Below are 6938 nucleotides of genomic sequence, written 5' to 3'. Positions count from 1 at the left end.
TTTAGGGATCAGGCAGAGCAGACATAAACAAGAATAAACACAATCACCGTCAGAGGATATCTGGATACGAGGCTGTGGGTCTTCAGCTTGAGGGTTGGTATCTGACGGAGGAGGCCAGGTACCATAGTTTCACCCATAACAAGTGGACACTAGTGTCACTGTGAGTTGTGTTATGCCTGGCACACATAGCCAAGAATGAAGGGGGTGTGTCCCTGTGCACACATGCAGCAGCTTTGATTACATTGCTCTGAGAGAGCCCTGGGAACTTCTTCTATGAAAGATACACAAATAAATAATTTCTCTATAAAAATGATCTATAAAGAGAGCCCCTCTCAGAAACAAAAGGACTCAATGTCTTCTATTTTACTGCTATTTACTTCTCAGTTAAAAGAATTGGAAAATGAAATGAAACTCTAACTTAGACAGATCATTCATTGGCTTAAGTGCTGCATTAGCACAGTAGTCTCAAGGTTTGCTCAGTAACAATCAGTCAGCAACATTACAAAGCACATAGGAGCTTATTTATACAATGGGGTCAAAGGTGCCGTCATCATGAGAAGAGCCCTGACTTTCTGATTCAAAACAAAGAAACTCTAGTGAATTCCTTTATCCTTTTGTGAGAGTCAGGAGCATAAGGTTATACACACCAAGAAGCTATCTGTTTTAGAAGTTAGTAATCTAGAGAAGGTGGTGATGAGAAAGCTCTCTGTAAGTGAAGTGGTCATTCTGCATCTCCCTCATCCTCAATGGCGCCTCGTTATAGGGTTGGGGTTAGGGTTAGGGTTAGGGTTAGGGTTAGGGTTAGGGTTAGGGTTAGGGTTAGGGTTAGGGTTAGGGATAGGGTTAGGGTTAGGGTTAGGGTTAGGGATAGGGTTAGGGTTAGGGTCAGGGTTAGGGAGAACCTTCAGAGATACAGTAGTTTGTGACTGTGGTAGTGGCACTTTCTATATACAATCCAAGCACTCAGGAGGATAAAGCAGGAGAATCTTCAAGCTCCAGGCCAGTCTAGCTTCATGTCACATAAAGCTGTTTCTATAAATAACATGCTAGAGTAGTTCCACACACTTGTATTCACTTGGTAGGTAGGGGCCAGGAGATCTGAAGTTCAAGGTTATCTCACATATACACCGAGTTCAAGGCCGGCCTGGCCTACACATAAAACTGTCATAAACTACTGTATCTCTGAAGGTTCTCCCTTCATTGTCTGACTTTAGCTCCCCTTTCTTCTTCATCCCCAAAGTGCACATTAGTATCAACATCACAATATAAAATGCTTTACAAACTTAAAAACTGCCACAGTTATACATTAGAAAAACTTAAAAATGCGCCTTCCTAAAATGTCCATAATCTTTTGTTGTTGTTTGTTTGTTTGTTTGTTCTCTAGACAGGGTTTCTCTATGTAATAGCCCTGGCTGTCTTGGAACTCTCTTTGTAGATTGGGCTAGACTTGAACTCACAATGATCCACCTGCCTCTGCCTCTGCCTCTGCCTCCCAAGTGCTGGGGATAAAGGCCTGGCTCAGAGTGTTTTTAAAATTCAAAGTCTTTGCAAAACTCCACAATCTCTTTAACAATTCAAAGTCTCAGGCTGGAGAGGTGGATCAGAGCTTAAGAGCACTTGCTGTTCTTCCAAAGGTCCTGAGTTCAATTCCCTGCAACCACATGGTGGCTCACAACCATCTATAATGAGATCTGGTGCTTCCTTCTGGCCTTCAGTTGTTACAAGCAGGAGAATATTGTATACATAATAAATCAATGAATCTTTTTAAAAAACAGTTCAAAGTCTCTTCTATAAAATAAAAAAATAAGTTAAAATACTTTCTTACAGCCAAGCGGTGGTGGTGTATGCCTTTAATTCCAGCCCTTGGGAGACAGAGGCAGGCAGATGTCCATGAGTTTGAGACCAGCCTGGACTACAGTGCAAGTTCCAGGGCAGCCAGAGCTGTTACACAGAGAAACCCTGTCTCAAAAAACCAAAAAAAAAAAAAAAAAAAAAAAAAAACACCCCCCAAAAAAAACAAAAACAAAAAAACAAAAAACAAAAAACCCCAAAACAAACCAACCAAAACAGACAGAACAAAACAAAACAAAAAATCCAAAACAAAGCAAAAAATCTTTTTTACTTCAACAAGGAAGAACCAGGGTACTGTCACAACCTGAACAAAGCAAAATCAAAGTCCAACTGTTTGAATAACTCAGTCTCCAATGTCTGGGATCCACTCACAATCTTATAGGACATTCCAAAGAGCCTAGTCATGTGTTTGGCTCAACCCTCTTCCCTTCACAGATCGTCTAACAGATCTCAGTCAGTTCCATTCCACATCTGTTATTTTTGGTGGTTACCTCATGGTACTAGCATCTCCAAAATGCTGGAGTCTCTTGTTGCAACTGAATCACACTTTCACCAATAGCCTCTTCTGGACTCTCTTCAGGGACTCCAGCACTTCCATACAGTGCCAAGCCTAAGTTGTCTCCAATACCCCTTCATGCCTTCAAAACCAGTACCAGGTGACTCTTACACTACCAAGTTTGGCTGTCAACACGAGGTACAACCTTGGCCACGTCTGGGACACAGCTTCTGTAGGCTAACTGTGAGGAAACACTTTGCAGAAGATTTCACCTCAATGACCCTTGCTTCCTTTTATCACTGCTAATTTCACAGAAATTCAAATGCCACAAGGACACATTGGGACAAGCTTGTGAAAGGTCTTAAGAGTCAACAATAAAAAAAGAATACTTTCTGAGGGCTGGAGAGATGGGTTCGCAGTTGACAGCACTGGTTATGGGTTCAGTGCCAACACCCACATGGTGGCTTCCGACTTTCTGTAACTGCAATTTCAAGGGATGTGGTGCCAGGGACTAAAGTGGTACGGACACACATCTAGATAAAGCACTCACAGAATAAACAAAGCAAAACAAAGAAACAAAAGAGCACCGTGTTGTGGCGCATGCCTTTAATCCCAGAACTTGGGAGGCAGAGGCAGGTGGATTGCTGTGAGTTTGAGGCCAGCCTAGTCTACAAAGTGAATCCAGGTCAGCCAAGGCTACACAGAGAAACCCTGTCAAAAAACAAAACAACAACAACAACAAAAAGAAACAAAAGAAAAACACACTCTTTTTAAAAATTTAAGTAGAACATTCTTGAACTTTTTGATGAGTGATATAAAAACAGGTCTGGGGAGAATACTTATATGTAATAATAGAGTAAGGAGGCAGGGAGGCAAATTAGACTATTTCCATGGTATGGTTGTAAAGAGGTGGAGGCAAAAGTGGGGATGGAAAGGAAGTGCTAATGAACGCCAGTGATGATGATAATGTAGTTCTCAGTGGTCCTAGAATATCATTCCATTCACTCCTTATGACACTATGGAACAAGTAGGGTCATCCTTCTGAGTTCAAAGCCTACTTCAACTTGTGACTTTGAGTAGGTTACCTAAACTCTAATGATCAGTTTCTTAGAGCATGATGTCTACCTACATATATCTAGGGTTTCTGTCTGGAAACCAATTCTTGTAGGACAGAAACTTTAAATGTTTTTGTATTCTTTTAAAAAATTATTTACCTTTTTTTATGTGCATTGGTGTTTTGCCTGCATGTGTGTTTATGTTAGAGTGTCAGATCTTGAAGTTACAGATAGTTGTAAGCTGCCATGTAGGTGATGTGATGAGATTTGAACCTGGGTCCTCTGGAAGAGCAGGCAGTACCCTTAACCCCTGAGCCATCTCTCCAGGCCCCTTTGTAGTCTTTTAAAAAATGTATATGAATTCTCTATCTGTCTATATACCTGCATGCCAGAAAAGGGCACCATATCACATTATAGATGGTTGTGAGCCACCATGTGGTGCCTGGGAATTGAACTCAGGGCCTATGGAAAGGCAGTCAATGTTCTTAACCATTAAGCCATCTCTCCAGCCTGCTTTTTATATTGTTAATACATAGCACAATGGCACAAAAACACTGGCCTTTGATTTATACTTGAAAATATTAGTACCTTGATTTGTTATAAACATCTGGCAGAAGTCTAGGTGTCACAAATATAACCCTCACTTTCATTGTGGCTCTGCCTAAGAAGTTGGATAAAACAGTATATATATATGTATGTGTGTGTGTGTGTGTGTGTCACACAAAAGGAGGATGTTTTACAATAATGCTATAGACCAGAACTATATAGTGCGCATTTTCTTTTTTTTTAAAAAAGATTTTATTTATTTATTATTATATATACAGTGTTCTGCCTGCATGTACACCTGCAGGCTAGAAGAAGGCATCAGATCATATTATAGATGGTTGTAAGCCACTATGTGGTTGCTGGGAATTGAACTCAGGACCTTCAGAAGAGCAGTCAGTGCTCTTAACCTCTGAGCCATCTCTCCAGCCCTGTGTGAATTTTCTTATTGCATGTTCTCTCCTCTTTACAATCATTTCAAATAAAAACATTCCCTGAAATGTAGATAACAATCCCAGTTCTTAATCTTAAAATGTCTTTTAGGTGGCAAAGAAAAAGTAAACCATCACTCTGAGGTACCTACAAACCTAACCAAGGAAGGGAAGAACTTCTACAATGTAAACTTTAAATCTCTGAAGAAAGAGATAAAGACACTAGAAAAAGGCACCCCATGCTCAAGGATTGATTGAATTAATATTGTAAGGTTGACCATGTTACCAAAAGCTATTTACAGTTTAAATGAAATAGTATTCAAAATCCCAATCTCAATTTTCAGAGAGAAAAATCTATTCTAAAACTTACATGGAACCACAAAAGACCGTGAATAACTAAAACCATCCTGAACAAAAAGAACAATACTGGAGGTATCATTATTCCAGAGCTTAAGATTTATTACAGAGCAGTACGGAAAGAAAGAAAGAAAGAAAGAAAGAAAGAAAGAAAGAAAAGGAATGGTATTGGCACAAAACCAGGCATGTAGGCCAGTGAAAAAAAAATTGAAGACCCAAACATAAGTACATATAACTTCAGCCATGTAATATTTGACAAAAGCTATAGAAAAAGCGTTTTCAACAAATGGTGCTGAGAACATGTGAACAAGAGTGAAACTAATGAGCGTGGTGAACACCTTTAATCCCAGCATCTGGGAAGTAGAGGCAGGTGGATTACTGTGAGTTTGAGGCCAGCTTGGTATACAAAGCAAATCCAGGACAGCCAAGGGTATACAGAGACACCTTGTCTCGGAAAACCAAAACCAACCCAAACCAAACAACAAACAAACAAACAAACAAACAAAAACTAACCTTAAGTGAATCAAAGAATATAGATAACCTAACCTATTGCATAGCACTCATTGTATCTAGTGACGCAGGAGGGTGCCCACCTGATCCCAGTATGTGTGATGCAGCCTGCAGGGCTTTGTCTGTAGAGTCAAAGACTTTCTAGTCTCCTAGGGCTTCAGAAACGTGGAGCTGCATGGTACAGAGGACAGAGGGCAGCACATCTTGGTCCTCTTCATAATACAATGTATAATATGAGCATGGGTAAGACACACATTTGCCACATGAATTGCAATGCTGACCTACTACACAGGCTGTCGTAGCAAGGACTGTGACAGGCACTGCAGGCAGCCCAGCAGCTGTGGGGTCTTCAGCAACCGCTGTAGTGACATCATCCATGCACTTGGTTGCAGTCTGGTCACACCATCCAGGTCCTTTAGGGAAGAAACACTGCTCCTCCCATTTGTGCACAAGTAGAACTTGTACCAACGAGAGAATACACAGCCCCAAACCTAGCTTCGGCTAAGCCTGAGACCTTGGCCGCATGCTGTTCACACAGTTCCCATAGTGCCCTCCAGGAGCTCTTAGACTGCCTGGTCTTGGAAGAACCTTGTTAGATAGACCCCGTTCGCCACCAAAACAACTTTTTGACTTCATCTCAACCCAGTCAGGTGGCTAAGATCAACAGAACAAATGACTGTAAATGCCAGAGTGTATTTTTTGCTCTTGATTGAAAATGCCTTTCGGGACTGGCAGGATGGCTCAGTGGTAAAGAGCGCTGTCTGCTCATCCAAAGGTCCTGGGTTCAATTCCCAGCAACCATATGGTGGCTCATGACCATCTATAAAAAGGGATCTGATGCCTCTTCTGGCATTCAGGTGTACATAAAGACAGAGAACTCATACATAAATGAATAAATAAACAAAAAGAAAAAAAAAGAAAAAGAAAATGTCCTTTTTCTAATTAGACACTTATGCCTGTACTGCATGCACTCTGGCATACTGGACTGTGTTGTGAAACCTTGCAGATTTGTTTCTTTTTCTTTTTCTTTTCTTTTCTTTCTTTCTTTCTTTCTTTCTTTCTTTCTTTCTTTCTTTCTTTCTTTCTTGTGGCTTCTCTTTTCACTGTGATTCTTCAACCTTATTTAATAAATGCTGCCATGTTTTAAAAAATTAATTAATTATTTATTTTTAAACGATTTATTTATTTATTATTTATACAGTGTTCTGCCTTCATGTACACCTACACACCATAAAAAGGCACCAGATCTCATTATAGATGGTTGTGAGCCACCCTGTGGTTGCTGGTAATTGAACTCAGGACCTTTGGGAAAGCAATCAGTGTTCCAAACCTCTGAGCCATCTCTCTGGCCCTTTAATTTTATTTTTATTGGGCACTTTGTGGGTATGCCTGTGTGAGAGTGTTGGATCCTGGAGTCACAGACAGTTGTGAGCTGTCATGTAGGTGCTGAGAGTTGCACCAGGGTCCTGTGCAAGAGCAGTCAGTGCCATCATCAGCTGTTGACATCTCTCTGGCACTCAGCTGTTTCTTTACACATTATTTTGGGTGCCTGATGCATGTAGCACTTACTGACTTATTGATGTATTTAGTGTGAAGAGAGCATGCAGGAAACAGTAAGCATGGAGAGGTCAGAGAACAACTGGTGGGAGTTATTCTTTTCTCCATCATGTGGGTTCGAAGGCTTGTACTCAGGTC

Source organism: Acomys minous (assembly GCF_964271855.1).
Source record: "Acomys minous genome assembly, chromosome: 1".
Classification (NCBI taxonomy): domain Eukaryota; kingdom Metazoa; phylum Chordata; class Mammalia; order Rodentia; family Muridae; genus Acomys; species Acomys minous.
Note: the sequence above shows the minus strand (reverse complement) of the source record.